This window comes from Poecilia reticulata, chromosome 22, assembly GCF_904066995.2.
Source record: "Poecilia reticulata chromosome 22, P_reticulata-male-v2, whole genome shotgun sequence".
Classification (NCBI taxonomy): domain Eukaryota; kingdom Metazoa; phylum Chordata; class Actinopteri; order Cyprinodontiformes; family Poeciliidae; genus Poecilia; species Poecilia reticulata.
In genome coordinates this window covers 6,871,232-6,888,016 of record NC_088851.1, presented here as the reverse complement: position 1 = coordinate 6,888,016, position 16,785 = coordinate 6,871,232, and the positions used below count along the sequence as shown (strand labels likewise).

Here is a 16,785-nt window from a genome sequence, read left to right as displayed (position 1 = left end):
TTTTGGGAAAAAAGGTTCTTATAAGAGTAATTTTACTGCACTGTTCCCTTTTATCCATCCATCCATTTTCTAACACCCTTATCCCTTAATGGGGTCGGGAGGGTTGCTGGTGCCTTTCTCCAGCTAACGTTCCGGGCGAGAGGCGGGGTCCTTTTTTTTTTTTTTACTTGAGTAATATTATTATTGCTACATTGTTTAATTTGCTCCTCCTACTATACTCGTCTGAAGCTGGAGCTGCTAGTATAGTTGCTGTTGACTTCAAGAAAAATATCCAGCAAGGAAATAAAGTCTGCAAGAGTGGAAAATATTTTTACAAAGTCTGGTCTGGTGTGCTATGAATTTTTATGACTATTTTTTTTTTATCTGGTTAAAAGGAATGAACAGCAAACTTGAATGTTTGAAATATTTCCAGCTGTTGATGCCATGTCTGTAAAGCAGCGGACTGCAGGCTAGGGATCGGAGCAGATTGCCCGACTAATTAAACAGCTGAAATAAACTCTGGTAATATTCTGTACCTTGTAATTTTTGAAATCAATATATATATATTTTTTTTACAGCAGTGGGAATAATTGTTTTTTTCTGTTTTAAAGTATTAGGATTTACAGGATTTTGTATTATTATAAGCAACTACCATGAGAGTGGGTAATTTTTAATCTAACGCTGAAGGAATTTGGACAGTAAATATAAAAAAAACCAAAAAAACTTAGAAAGCTAATGGTGGCTATTTTTAAGAAATCATACGGATATGAAAAAAAAAACCAAAAAAAAACAAGGTTATAGGTAAAAAAGAAAGCTGGGTTTTAGTTTCCTTGTGTTCAGGAATGTTGAAATTACATTATCAGTGTCCAGGAAACTGACTCAGCACATGAGTGACTGCGTATGATGCCTCAGCTCTAGTAAAAGAGCCAGAAGGAGTTGCGTGTTTTGTCCCACAGCGGCATCTGTTTGCTAGATTACATAATAGGATGTGTAATGTCAGCTCTGGCCGCCTCACAACGTGCTTCCTGTCATCAAACTCCCCCCAGTTCGCCTTTCAAAATCGTAGTTTCTTAACAAAAGATGAGCGTTTTAGTGGCAGTGACACCTCAGGAAACCACAGGAGTGACACAGCATTAATTTGCCTTTTTAAAAAAAGTTGTGTTTTGTACCTGAACAGTAACTGTGATCATACAAATGTCAGCAGTTCATATGTGTAAAGGCAATGCAGTTGCTACTGTCATACAGCTAATTTTAACATTTAGCTCAATGGCTACCTTTAAATTGTATTTCAAATCTAAAAGTTTCCCCACAAGATCCACGGTATTTAAAGTCATGTCAGCTTGATTTTGTTCATAATGAAAATCACAACATCTTATCACAGTTACTCGTTGGTTTTCAGCAAAAACAAAAATACTAAGAAAAACAAAGGAGGTAGAAAATAGGATATTTTGTAATTTCCTTGGAATCTTAATTAAAAATTCAAATCTGATTATGTTTTTGCAGCCTCAAGTGAAAGTTTTAAAAAGCATTTTGTGTTTAATATCTACACTGTTATAGAAAACCGATCATGAAACTTAAAAAAAACCTCACACGTAAAATACAGATATATCATCTCTGAAATTTTAGGTTATTCTGAGCCACGAGAGCAGGATGTGGCAACTGTTTCAAAAATGTTTGTTGCAGCTCATGAACTGCTTGTGTTGGTCAAATTCAGCTGTCCGCACAAAAGTGCATTTGGTCCACTTTTTGCTTTTGCCAATTTCTAAAGAAGCCCTAACACAAGACGATGTTGTAATTATTTCTCTTTTTGGGGTTTTCACCAAGAAATAAGCGCTTCCTAAATCTCAGATTGTGACATTCTTGCACTGTAGTTCTCCAAGGTACAAAGCAGATGCCAGCTTCAGTAGTGTTAGCAGCTAACTATTAGCCACTAGCATCCTTTCAAATAAATTGTATTTTGCCATTTTATCATCAATTCCCCAAAAAAGCTGCCATACAAATGATTTAATGTGGTGTATCGTCTTCAGTTTTCTTTTGTTCAACCTGTTTTGTGGCTCTAGTGGCCCTTACCAATCAAGAAGTGGGCAGAGAGAGACGGGGCGGCTGTGCAGCGGCGGTCTTGATTTTGGAAATTGAACCCTGGATGCTCACTGACCAGTCTTCATAAACTCTGTCTGCACAGCGCAGCAAATCAAGAACTACTTCCTTTCTTTCTTATAAATAAGAGTCTCAAACTTGTGTAATGTGTGTGAAGCTTATCATATTTTCTTACCATGAGAACTCATGTTTTTCTTATATTCATCATCAAAAGATAAACATCATATTTTCATTGTATCTGTTTCATTGGATCTAATCTCTCCCTGGAAAACGTTAAGCATGTGACCTGTCTGGCCCTCAGATCGGTCATGATGGCTCAGACTGCTCTGTTAGCCGAGTGCTTGTATCGTCTGTCTGAGAAATGCTTCAGCCAGACTCCCAAGTTTACTGAACTACGTTCTGACACTCTTGCTGACTCCGTTGAGCATCTGCTCAAGTCATAACAGGAAATTTTATGTGTATGGGGTTGGATAAATATTTCTTTGAGGATGCAGAGGGGCTGTCAGTTGACTCCAAACAACCCGAAAGCTTGAAATTACCCACAAAGCTCTCTTCTACCCCGCTAGTGATGTAGCTGATTCTGTGTAGACATGATTAGGTTTCTCTGTTTGACTAGACAAATTCAGTGGAGATGCAAACAGCAGTTTGAGCTAATTTAAATTAAAATTATGTACAAACGGTTGTAAAAACATGTTTTTATCCTTTCTGTGATCGTTAGCTATTCATAGTTTGTGCAGTGGAAGTGTCCCACTCTGTGTTTTAGGATTCGTTCACACCAGCCTTGTTTGGACTGCTTTAATCAAACTATAGTTTGTTTGTCTAAAAAGTTTGGTTCGTTTGAGGTGTGAATCCAACTGATGTGGACCAAAAAGACGAACTCTGGCCTCTACAAACCTTTGGTTGGTAAATGCAACCAAATCAAAAGCGAGTCTAGAGCTAGCGGGACAAATGGCACATGGTTTGCTACTGAGGGCAAAAGTGAAATCCTACAAATGTCTGACGCCACTCCATTTTTTGTTAACATTTTGTGCTCAGTGTCTTCTTCAGAGGTATTTGTGTCATTTTCTTCAGCAGTTCTGGGTCAGAGGAAGAACAGATTTTTCAAAGGGTTTGGATTGTTTTACACAGTGCAGTGTGAAAGCTAACCGTACCAGCTGTAAGTTTTGGTCTCCAATCGAACACAGTCTACCGGACTGTCCAGTGTGGAAACACCCAAAGAGAACAGCTGTAGGAAAAACGGTTTGATTAGCATCTTGTATTAGCAACTGGCATTGCTAGCACTCCTAGCTTCCTTGCCTGAACATACATTTCCAAAAGGTTACCAGTATTTCCAAACTTGTATGTTCCATTTCAGACATGGGGTTGAATATTCACAAGAATAAAAGGCATCAACTTTGCTGTAACAGTTCAGCCTTCCTGTTGTCTGCTGGAAGTGTTGCTCTCTCTCGATCCATCTCAACCAGACCTAGTCACAGAAATGTCTTAATGTTTTCGCTCTCTCTTTAACCTCCCTGTTCTTCCTCCTTCCCTCGGTACCAACGTCCTGTTGTCACGGTGACTTGATGACTATTGGTAAGGTGCCTTTACTGATTTGAAAACGGTTCAATTTGAGAATCTCCACCCATCTAGACTTGTCAGGTCTACCAAGCTGAAAATTGGACAACTTTGGTCGTCAGCCAAATTCTGCGTGTATTTCTGGAAAGACTTGAAACCGGTGGACGGTACGTGGTGAAGCAAAAGAAACTGACCTGTGTCTAATCCCTGTTACATAATCCCACCCTGTCTGTTCTGGAGGGGTTTGTTCTGCTTCTGAGAGCTGGGAAAAGTAATTTCACAAGACCTTTGAATAGGACTGAATGCCCTCACTTCACAACCTGAAGGAAACATCGTCTCCAACTTGCTTTGCTGTCGGGTGTCTTTATCGACGGTCCGTCAAAGTCCGGCATTTTAACGTTGGGATGAAGAACGGAGGAATGCAGTGGGGTAAAAATAAATCTTAATGATTCTCAGATGATCTTCTCTAAAAATGTAGGGGATTTTGGGAAAAAATATCTTTTGACCCGATGTGGATCCCCCGTTTTTTTTTATTTTTATTATATTACACATCTTAGTGATTTGAGAACACTGTCAAGAATATAAACTCCTAATTGTCTTTTTTGTCACAACATTTTCATTTGCCGTTGCTGTAATTTCCCAGCCTTTGAACAGAGTCTCCTTTATGTGTATCAGGAAGGTGAAAACTTGCTCAGTGCCGAGTTTTTAGAAAAAAAACCCCTCCACTGTTTGAAGAGTCAAATGTGAGCAATTATGAGCGTTCTTATCCGAGCTGCTCCAAATGCCAGGGCACTGATGCAAATTCTTGCATTGCTTATGTTCTCAGGCCGAGGCTCCAAATTTAGAAGTGAACGATGAGCCCAGCTATATTTCATCTAATGAAGTTTTCACAGAGGGCCGGATGAAGTGGTTTGGACTGTGACACTTTCTCACAATGGATTAGAGCGTATTGTATATTTACAAAGACCTCAGATGGGGAGGATTTTTGATTATATCTTCATTTTAAGACGGAGGGTCAAGGTGCATTTCCTGTGGAGGGTATGGTGCTAAAAGAGGGCCAAAAAAATAAAAAAGGGTTTGGGGGGGGGAGCTCGGTCATGTTTGGAACCGCTACACAACGTCTGGTCGCATGTTTCCAATAGCGTGGAAACCAAAGGGCGGGCTTTGTAGGTGATTTGTCTGTATGTTTCCAAGGAATGTTACTGCACCACATGGGAAGGATGTAGTCGAGTTGTTCCACCGCTAATGCTATTAATCAAACCACATGCACTCGAGAAGGCATGTGTTCACCGAGAAGCCTCTCTTTGAAGCCAAAGGACGGCGAGGGAGAGAGAGGGGGGGGGGTTGTACAGTACTTGGAGAGTTGGTGAACACGTGAGTGTGCTAGCAGCAGCAGCTGCAGTGCGCTCCGTTATGTCTAAAGAAAGGCTTTAAGTAAACAGATACCGTGGTAAAAGCAGGCAGGCGGCACACCTTTCCATTCAGGAGCTGGATGGGTGGAGCTCAGGAAGACGAGGGAGAGGGGCAGTGAGTGGAAGAAGAGGCTCAGACAGAGGAGCTTTCAGGGCTCTGCACAAAGGAAGTGGCTTCAGGAGGCCTTTCCGTGTCGCCGTGTCAACCCGGAGTCAATAATTTAGCAACCCCATCGAACCCCCGGCGTATTGCGTATCCAAATGCACTTCCTCTGCAGGTGTTGCCTTCATAACATGCTTGATTTGTCGATATATAGCAGCTTTACTTGCCACTTAGAAATGTATAAAATTTTTCACATTGTCTTGATTCATTGCTTGCCACAAATATTTAACATAAAGTTTCTTTCTCAGTTTATAATTGTCACAATGTGCACTGACCCCCTGACACACCTTTTATATTTATTAAACTTTTTATTTTTATTATTGTCATTATTTTTTATTGTTTTTTTTATTTTATGTATTACTATTGTTTGTGGGAAGGTATTAGGCTTATAAACAGCCTTTGTCTTAAGTATTATTGACTTGTTTTTGTCTGTTCTACATATATGTACAAAATTTTAAATAAAATAATTAATTTAAAAAATATATATAAAATTGCAACCAGGGTTAGGCCTGTATCGCATATCATTTATTGTGATAACTTTCTTATCATAATAAGATTTTGAATCATCGTTTTCACTATAAATTCCAATTAATAATGTTTAAAAACTCCCAAAACTGCTCATATTGTTCGCATGGCTACTTATGCTACTTTGTTCAATAAATGTGTATCAGCAAATTTTGAAAATATACCTATTGTGTGCGCTTTAGTGACACAGATCACATTAAAGAAGATTTTTTTTTCTGTTTCAGGAATGCCATCGGCACTCTAACTCTTCAACTTGTTTAACTTTTTTTTTTGTTTTATCTAAAAGCTGCGGCTGCTTTGTCTGCACTAAACTTATCGGTGTATCTCTTTCCACATGAAGAAACTGTTTCCTCTTCTTCTCTGGATGACTGCTGCTGTTGCAGAGACTCTAGAACCACAGCAGCTTTAAAGACGACGACAGAGCGGGTTCAAGGTATTTTTATGTGGCAGAAGTCAGACGGCACTAGAAATGTTATCGTTCAGATCTTCCTGAAGCACAACCTTGAAATATTTTATCAAAAAATCTCCTGCTTGCCTCCCTGTTGTCTCTTGTTTGTTTTGGTTTGTTAGATGTGGGTGGAGATGGTTTTAGGTACAGCAACAACACCAAAAAAATGGGTTGCCTTTCTGCAGACTGAGCAAATAAAAATCCTCCAGTCTTCTGTGTTGGTGCAGAGGGTGGTGTGTGCCAATTATTTATTTTCTTGCTTGCTTTGAGTCGCAAATGGACAATCACAGCATTTGAACAATGTAGACAGGATGCGTCTTACAGGTTTATTTGTACTGCGGGCAATTAAGGCTAATTCAGTCGGAGTTGGCTCCACTGCAGTGAATCAGCCCACCTAGGTGGTCACAGCAAGATAAGCGGGAGCAAGTAAATAGTCAGAGGTTAAAGCATGGCGGTGTGTGTTCCTGTGAGCTCAGAGGGACTGTAATGGTTCGTCGGGTTTGGGATAATGGCTCTCTGGAAAACTGTGTAACAAAAATTGAGGCCAGAGGTTCTCTGCTCTGCTGCGGTAAAGCGGGACGAAGATTGATCGATCGTCTGAATTTCAGTCGGTGTCAACCATGGATCTCCTGATCCACCCGTGCTTCGGGTCAGAGTTCACACCCTGGCAGGTGCTCGAAACACCTGCTGGTGTGTGTGTGTGTGTGTGTGTGTGTGTGTGTGTGTGTGTGTGTGTGTGCGTGTGTGTGTGAGAGAGAGTGATGGCGTCTGCACATGTGAACTCTGCTGCTGGAGAGTAGCGTCTCTCATTGTTGGCTTCCTGCTGCAGTGACCTGCGTGCTCTCGACGTCACCTCATGTTTGACAGTAAACAGTGGCAGCCCCGTGAGCGCTCATGGCAGATCCTGTTACATGCCGCAACAGGTACCGCCCCCTTGACAGACTGATACCTGGTCACCCCGAGCGACGGGCAGGCAGGCCTGCTGGTTGTTGCTGCGTAAGCTGGAGGCCCTAGCATGGAGAGAGAGACTCCTGTGATGTGCTGCCTGGTGGATTATTAGTCTTACATCACGGTCAGGGTTGCAGCTGCCACTTTCTGAAGGTTACACTCCTGTAACTACAGCACACATGTGTAAAATAAGAGTGACAAGACATGTTACTAGTAATTTAGACTGTTTATATGAGTCTGCTGCCTGGAAACTGCCTGCGTTTTGAGCTGGCTGTAGTTGTCATTCCGGGCCACTAGCTGGCGCTGTGATTTTATAACGTCATCAAATGCGCATGTGCTTTTGACCTTTAGCATCTACCTCACTAACTTCCACTTCATAGAAAACAATAACCCGTCTCCATCTCCCATGAAAGTGCTCATCTAACACTAACACACATACTTCTGATCAGTGGCAGGTTAAAAACTGTGCCGAACTGAAGAGGTCAAGCAGCACAACAAAGCACCATGCTATCTGTGATTATGAGAATAAACCCTACAGCTGTGCATGTTTTCACAGAACCCCACCCCCCCCCAAAAAAAAAAACAGTGATGGACGTAAAAACTGTCTTCTGTGGGAAGGTGCATGTTTAATGCTAATGTGGACTTTAACTTATTTTTCACCTCTCTTTTCCCTTTTCTACAAACTTGGTTTGTCTCCATTCGATGATATGTTTCAGGACTTGCATCATTATTCCAATGCTTTATGTTCAGGCTATGCTTGTTTGAATTCCAGAATATTTTATTTTAATCTGAAAGTCTTAAAGCCTGCACTGGTGGCTTAAGGACCACAGGGAGGATGTAATCCTACTACCTGGAGCTGGACTCGGTCCAGGACACTTCTCTGCTTTCCTCCCAGAGTTCTTCTCTTCCTCTATGTATTAATAAACCTGTAGCTAATACAGTGATGTATACAGCGCCTCGACTCCTGTCTTCACTGGTTCTCATTTCTGTAACCCCGTAATTTCTAGACAGTTATTCCTGTCCATCACTATGGCTAGTTTTATTCCATCTTCTATCAGATCAGTTGTATTTTATTTATTTATTTATTTAGTGTACAAATTATTTATATATATATATATATATATATATATATATATATATATATATATATATATATATATATAGGACTGGATGTTTAGTCCCATGTTGGAATGCAAGCTGCATGTGAAATTATTTTCATGAAGTTTGGAAAAAATGACTGGTGTTAATCGCTGGACTTCATTTCTTTCTTTCTTTCTTTTTTTGGTATGTGGTAAGTGCAATGACTCAGTCAGATAAAGGTTTTATGTAACAGGTGTTTTGGAAAAAGGTTTTCTGGTGTAGTGATCAGAGTTGAATTAAAGTGTATTGTGGGGATTAGCCGCGGCAGCAGCTTGGACCGATTCCAGGGAGAGTTACTCATGACGTATGCAGCATAAGCACTTTGAGGGAAGTTTCTCGCTCAAACTAAACCTAGCCGCTGTAGCTTTCAAGATTTTACTTCTCTTTGGATTAGCTGAACTGCAGCTGATGCTTGTTTTTTTTTTTTTTTCTTTCTTTTCTTTTTTCGGCTGTTCGGGACAGACTTTCAGTTTATTTCTGAAACTTTCCCGGCTTCTGTATGAGAAAATTACCTTTGTTTCAAAACGCATACACAAAAAACATGCACACACCAACTTTGTGCTTTTTATTTTCTCCTCACCAGGAAGTTATTTGACTTTCCAAAATATACAATAAACCAGAGAGCCACATGTAAACTTTTTCTTGTAAACTATTTATGTTACGAGGTGGATGTTTTAAGGTGCAAAAGCTGAGGAAGCACTAGTGGAGAACATTTGGTTTAAATATAGTGATGATGAAAGCAAAACTTGAAGTTAGAAGGATGCTAATTAAGTGCAAAATGACTTAATTAGCATTAATTAATTGGAAGAAACATTTGACTTGTGTTTCTTCCAAAAATTTGTTTTAACGTTCTTACTGTTTCGGATTAATTTTGTAATATTCTGAGGAAACAAAGATTTGTCATTGTGAAGATTTCACTGATCGTGTCTGAAAAGAGTGTAAAATAGTCCAGTCCAGGTTTGGCTTGTCGTCCATATATTTTCAGGATGGATGTTCTAAAAAAAAATTTAAATTATGTCTCAATTTATAATAATTTAAAATGACGAGTTCAGGTTTTCTACAAGTGATCAAATGCAGTGGACATAAAATGACATAAAATAGCCCATTATGGCAATAGAATTTGCTTTACAGCATGATCTACCTGTGGTAAGCTCATGTTAGCTGGACAGTAATGGTCAACACGAGCACAATAGCCTCAACTGGACTCACGCAGTCCTGCTGATGCGCAGAGTTGCTGAAAGTCTCCTTTGTTTAAGTGCAGCGTAGCTCCTCCCAGCTCAGCACTTCCTGTGGTCAGGTGACAGTGGTCAGGTGCATCGTCAGCAGCGGGGAAAACGCTGCTCCGGCACAAACCGGCACCACTAGCGAGCCGGGCCGCTACCTTCGCGTCACACGGTTGTTTTCTGGCAAACCGAGCTCCAGCTGACTCATGAGTTCTGGTTTGTGACTCTGGGCCACGTCAGACGGTTTGCTGCCACTGACGGCCCAGACGTGACTCAGGTCGTTGAGTTCTGATGACAAATCTGTTCTCGTTTGTCCAATTCCTGCCACTTTGCTGTTGCCCACGTTCTCAGACTTCAGGATGTGTTGATTCTTCATACTGATTGATTCTTCCAACCTCAGCCACAGCTTGTATTTGTGAATGTTTACTTGACAGAACATCCGTTGTGCAGTCGGGCAGTCCTGCACCAAACTGCTGAACCGAGAAGATGTTCACACAACCACTGGTTGCTTTATTTGAATAGCATCTGCAGTTAAATTTGCATCCAATTTGTGTGCTGCAATATCGGAAGAAGGGCCTCATCTTCTTATCAGCCTGGTCAGGCATGTGTCAGTCAGGACACAAACCTATTTGTTTGCAGTCACGCCAAATATGGAGACGTCACAGGAAAGATAAACCATTGCTGAGGCGCGCTGCATACTTGGGTTTTCAGATATAAAGCTGCCGTAATCTTGTCTGCTGGCATATAAAAAAAAGTGTCTCAAAAGGATCTATAAATAAAGGATGTGCAACTTTTAGAATATGGAAGTAGCATCATGAGTGTGAAGGTTATATTACTATGTTTAGCAAGAGATTTTTTGCAAATAAGCAATATATCTAGTGACTTTTTCTTCTGTTAGATATTATTAATGTTTTTTAAAAATATTATTATTATTCATCAAGCACTGTGTGCCGTAATTGGCCAATCCCAAACAGTCATGGGCGGTCCTGTCCATCACGGCAGCAGTCCGTACCATCTAGTTATAAATTCCTCTACACGTGTAAAGCTGTTGCTGCCTGGTTTCCATTTAGATTATTAATATTAATAAGAATCTTCATATTTCATTCATTTAATTTAACTGCTTAAAGATAGACTAATAAAAATAAATTGGTGTGAAAAACAAAACCTGATAACTCTGGTAACTTCGGTGATTCCTAAAACAAGATCAAGAAGGTTTCAAATTTGACAAAAAAAAAATCAGAAATTAAAGGGAACTTCATTTGTAGTTATGAATGTATTTTAGATGGTTTTTATTTCTGTACTCTGCCCATCCCATAATATCATCCCTCTCATACAGGTGACCATTACTTCAGATAGCTAGTTAGGATTCTTGCTAACTGCTCTTAAACTCGTGCTGCCCAAACGTGTAAGCATGGGTGTGGGCTTTTGTTTGCGAGTCTGCAGGCTTCTGTGGTTGCCACAGCAACCGCCCGGTCTCAGGTTCTCCGGGCATTTTCACAGGCGAACCGTCCTTTTGTTAAGCCAACTCGGCAGAGGAATGAGCTGCCGCCACACTTTGACTTCTCATTATAACGCACTCGAACATGAATATGCATCGATGGCCGCTTCAGGCCAAAACAGAGTCGATAATCAGCGGACCGATCACAATGGCGGCTATTGTTTGGAGGCTGCGCTTCTTGCACACGGCGGGTTATGCACATGCATCGACTAATATGCAGCCGAGCTTGTGTTTTGCTGCTTTCCTTTGAGCTCTGTGGCGCATTCGCCCCCTTGCACACATGTGCTGAAGCAGCAGCCAAGGCAATAGATAAGTGTAATGGGATGACAACGCTGATTCAGCTCTTGCTGCAGTAACAGTGTATTTTTGAGTGCCTGCCTGGATGGAGGCAGCACCTGAGAGACTGTCACACTTCATCACAGCTGCTGGGAAAAACCCTTCCTCTTCACCGCCAGCAGGGACAGCTGGACCATTGTGATGCAGTGTTTGGCCAGACTTTTTATTTTAATTTAATTTTTTTACTTTGCATCTTGTTTTTACTAGTATTTCTGGGGTTTTCTGAATTAAAACGGGAATTTGTGGTGATGATACATTTTTTTATATAAAGATGCACCGAATAGGAGATTTGTAACTGAATTCTGATCTCTTTTTGTTAAGTTTTGACATATTTCTATGTCAAAAATTTGGGTTGAGGACTTGATTAGTAACTTTAATGATCATGTCAGATAAATATCTCCTCATATTTTCCTTTATCAGGGACGTTATGGGTTGACTCGAGTCTGCAAGAAGATGATGGTTAACGTTAGCGCTGGTGACTACATGTTTCGCATAAAAATTAGCATAAAATGTTAGGGAAACGCCAACATTTTATTTTCGACTACATTACCGCCACCTACTGGACTGGAGGTGCATTTCTGTTAATTTGTTTTCTCCCTTATTTTCAAATCTCCAGGCCTATTACTTATATTGGCAGCTAAATTTTCGTCACACTGTGGATTTTTGAAGTGCAGTTACTGTAAAATATAACATGAAACTATGTAAAAAATATAATGTATATTTTATAGTTCATATTTTAAACTTTCTACAGCATCTTACGTTAGTAATTTCTTCATCTGTCATCATTAGCATAACTAACTTTAATCAGAAGTTTACTTTGACTGTGAGCTATCCAAAAGCTTTCCATCTAATTTCACCAAGTTCTGTTGCAGAACAAAATTGAAAAATCAAAAATATAACTAAGAATTTGGTTTACTAAATTAGCTTTCCTGCTGTTTGCTAAAGTCAGCTGTGAATCAGTTTGCACCTCTTTGAATTCAACAAAGTGAAATCCACTGTAAGAACCTTCCACACTGAAGAGGGTTGTTGTTAGTTTGTCCCTGGAAGTACTAGGTTTGTTTCCGTTTACATTACAGGGGCGGATCAAACTAAAAAAACCATCCAATTCTGGTCAAAACCCAATTTTTAGAATGAATTCTAGATAAGAAAATATGTTTACTTGTCAAATAAGGAAGAGTAAGAAGTTTAGATGCATTACAAGGACAAAAAGAGACTTTTTGAAGATCTTTAGAGAGAAACGAGCAGCAGCTGTGAGGAAGCAGAAATCCCCCACAGAACGTGAACTCAACACATCTGCCTGGTCGTCTCAGCTGAGCTCCGTTCAGTATTTTTGGAGCAAGAGAAGCGAACGTTTGCTTGAATATCTGTGTGGGCAGTCACATTTTATACTCCGCTGAGCTTTAGAGAAAAGAGACAGAGAAGGATGACTGATGACCTCTGACCCCACGCAGCGTACTCCCCTCTCTGGCTGGTAGGCCCCTTGACTCCTGTCTTCCCTCTGTTTTGGTGAAAGAGCTGTGTGAGGACTGAGTTTGGGCCGGCAGAAAGGTCATATTGTTTTAGTCGGTGACTCACTGAGCAGGACGGATGGAGCCGTGGCGCTTATTAATCTGCCAAGTTTGTTTCCAGCCCTGCGGGGGTTCTGGTCCAGCCCTTTTGGTCTGTTTACATCTGTTTGTCTGAATGGGGGGTGAAGAATAACAATTCAGCTTTTTTTTTTTTGTTGGTTTTATTTGCAAATAATATTTAACATTCAGTCGAAACGGTATGGAAAAGCTAAAACGGTTGCCTTCTCAGGATGGATGCGCCGATCCTCTTCTGTCACTTCTGATACCGATACGGATATCTAAAGTTTAGTATCAGCCAATATAATCCGGTACAGAAAAACATCGCTGAATTGACTTAAATGTTTCTCTCTTTTTTCAATCACAGGCATAAATGCACTGAATTACAAATTTATTTGATAACTCTGCACCAGCACAGCACATTTACAGCTTCACAAGCAACATCAAATGTAAAAAGCAATTCAACTTTAATTTATTCAGTCAGTGCAATTAGGAGTAAAACAGCCAGTGTAAAAATAAATAAACTGACAAAAACATGTAAAAATAAACTGCAACAAACCCTCTTTTCAACTGGTTCAGAAAGTATACTTAGGAACTCTAAATATAATGGAAAATAAACTATAAAACAGGACTTAGTTCAGAGCACATAACCATAGAAATACACTGAATAGATTTGCCCTTATGGATTGGGCACATTGTCACCAATAGCAGATCTAGAATTTGTTTAAAGTATCAGGACCAATACAGATATTAATGTCTCCAGTCTTTATCAGGTCTGGCCTGAAAATAGCTGTATATACTTCTACAGTTATATAAAATTAATATATTGTTTTTTTGTTGATATCGTGTCCTTCATTAGGTGTCTTCCCTAAAGTCGCCTTGCAAATTGCAAGTAGCTCATGTTTGCTTGTCGTGTTTTTATTGCCGTAATAAGCAACAACCTAATTGTCTCTGTCCAATTACATAATGCGTATCAGTTATGGACGGAGATGATCTATTCCTGGTTTCAAGTTATTTGCTTGTGAGGCTGATCACACATGAGTCCCTAATGAACATTCGAACGAGTCCCGCTCTCTCCCTCCGTCTTGATGGTCTTATCCCCGGGTGTTTTTGCGGAGTCGTTCCTTCCTCTGGCATTAGCTTTTCTGTTGCCTCCCACTCAAGTTTGCTGAAATGGATTTAGTGTTTTAAAGCCTCTCTGCTTGCCAGATGCATGGAGCCACGGAGCAGCAGTCTGCAGAGGCTTCAGACAGCAGTTTGGCTCTTTTCCCCGCTGTGCCTCCTAAGTGAAAACAGCAGTAACGAGCATCTCAATATGCTGGCTCCCCGCCCGGCTTCATCCGGTCTGCTTTCTGGTGGCGGTCTCTACTGAGCTCTCTACTGCAATAATTATAATAGAAATCTTAACTTAATTCATCTTCAGTTTGACGAGTCAAAATATCAAGTGCATGTTTACAGTATGACTTTAGTTAAGAAGTGTGCGCTGTGATTTGGTTGTACGATGCGTTTCTGATGCATTGAGTTGTGTTAAATTGGCCATTAATACTTTTTAGCTAAATCTGAGTCTTCCGGTGGAAAAACTATGAAATGAAAAGAGCAACATCGTGAATATTTTTCTAGCTTTTCTGCTTTGAGTGATTATTATAGAAGTTGCAGCAACAATCTTACATTAGCGATGATCACGGTTAGCGTGGCTAACCTTTCTGAAACGCCTCTCTAAGTGTGTATTTGCTACAGAATACCTTGCAGCCTCCTAGGACCTTTTTAGTTTCCAATCAGAAAGTCGCCGGCAACTGATTTATCGGCGCATCATTATCAGGAAAACCCTGGAGAACTTCAAATATTTGTTTAAGATGATAGTAGAGACCGACTGTCACCATCTCAAAGAGAGCCAGGTTTATGCTCTGTTGAGTTTCTGTTGCGTCATCAGGTTTGAAAACACAAAAGATCTAATTATAAGTTGTAAAATGACAACATTTTGTGCTAAATATGTGGCCTGGTGGTTAATTTTGTAACCAATGAACTGAATTTAAACGTGATCCTCTGCACTGGACACTGGTTCCAACTTATCTGAAAGCATTTTCATTCCAGATCAGTACTAAAGTACTACTTTAAGCTAAATTATTTTAATCTCTTATCATTCAATAGTGGCCCACCCATGAGACAAGCACAGCATTCTCTGTAGTCGCCTTGTTTTCATCGAATGGGCCTTTTTAAATATGAGCAAACTCCTGCGAGGCTCGTTTGTTTGGTGAACTTCGACGCACTAATCCATCACTTATCGCAAAATCATCTGGGAGTCTTGGATGGAGCAAAGTGTTAGCAGCTCAGCTTTTCCTGGCTCACAGCACTGTTTCCACACACACACACACACACACACACACACCCCTGAGTGAAATTGAGGCAGCATAAATAGACTTAACAGGAGAGGGAACGGGATACTTTACCTCTTTGGGATGCACAGAAGTGCAGTTGCTTTTCAGCTCGTCTCGACTGTGTTCGCGCTTCTTTTTTTTTTTTCGGCTCCAGTTGTGGGCAGTGATGTCGTTTTATAGCTGTGGACTAGATTATAAAAATAAATGGCACCCAGGCGTTAGAGGCGTTGCGTCCCGTTGAACCGTTTTACTCAAGCGTTTTGGCCAGAACATTAAAATAATATTTTCCTAGACGTTGCTTTAGCAGTTTCGGCGAGGCTTCGATGCGCCTTGGGAGGCTCTGAGTTGGAAAGCTCGGACTTGAGAAACCGACTGCAGTGCTGAAAACCTTCCTAACTGAGGCTGTTTAGTGGAGAGGCAGGGAGCGAGGGGAAAAAGGCTGGAGAAGAGAGACAGGTGGGAGGCAGAGAGTTCATCTGCACATTAAAAATGATATCACAAAAATAGGTTGTAGATTAATTCATTAGTATATTATTTTTCTTTTTGTGCAATCAGGAAAGTCCATCAAGAGGAAATGTGTCACAAGACTTTACAGCTGATCGACAAGATTTATGTGAAGTTCAACACAATGAATGATATACGTAACTATGGTAACAGTTGAGGTTAATTTTACCTTTTTGAATGTTTTTCTCTTAAACTGGCAACAGGAAAAGAAACGATAGATCATAAGATGAGGCAATACAGTCTTGAGTTATAACAGCTAGATGAGGTGAAGTTTTAGCAGCACTTCAATTAGCTTCTTTTTATTTATTTTTTATTTTTGCAAACAAAATAAACATTTTCACAAACGAGAAGCTTTTTTTTTTTTTTAAAACCACCTATATTTATTTTGTACAACATTCCAGTCTGGAGTGTCAGTGTATTGTAGCTTTTATGCTCCTTATGACAAAAAGCACTCGAAATAGACATCTTTGTGTTTGCAAATGGAAGAGAAGGGTTTCACAAATATTAAGTTATATTCATAAAGAATCTCTGTTCTAGTTTTTCCTTCAGTCACTGAAAACTTTAGTTTTTCACTGATAAGAAGCTTTGAGGAGAATGGAAGTTAGTATTGCTAGCGGCTAACGCTAATACTTAGAAATGATTCACATGTCTATATGACAGCATTAAAAACTCTTTACAAGAACAGTTGTATATGTATTTTTGTTGAAAAAGTAACAACTTTCAGGAATAACATTATATAAAGAATTATGTAAATCTAGAAAAGAACTTGGATGTTTACGGCAATTATTATTTTTGAACAGATGTCAGAAAGTCCAGAGTAATTAGAAAAAGGTCAAATGGCTCCTTAGCATAGCGCTATTTATAAAAAAAAAAAAAACCCTCCAAGCTACTTGTGAAATTTTCATCTTTTATGACACTTTGTCACGTTTTCTATTTTTCTAAAGAGCACCAAACGTATTTAATCACAAAATATTCAAAAGTATTGGGTTTTCTTCATGTCAGCCAGTTGTGTAGTTAT

The 16,785-nt window shown here is 39.9% G+C and overlaps 1 protein-coding gene and 1 long non-coding RNA gene across 6 annotated transcripts in view; one reads left to right on the top strand and one right to left on the bottom strand.

Annotated features, from left to right (window-relative positions):
- Window positions 1-16,785, top strand: part of actn1 (actinin, alpha 1) — a 65,490-nt gene that overhangs the window by 6,304 nt on the left and 42,401 nt on the right. The gene's annotated exons all lie outside the window — the stretch shown is intronic.
- Window positions 10,637-15,809, bottom strand: LOC145550086 (uncharacterized). Its single transcript, XR_014085931.1, has 3 exons — window positions 15,336-15,809; window positions 12,899-13,002; window positions 10,637-12,821 (listed from the first exon to the last, which is right to left on the bottom strand). It is a non-coding gene; the product is annotated as an uncharacterized LOC145550086 (long non-coding RNA).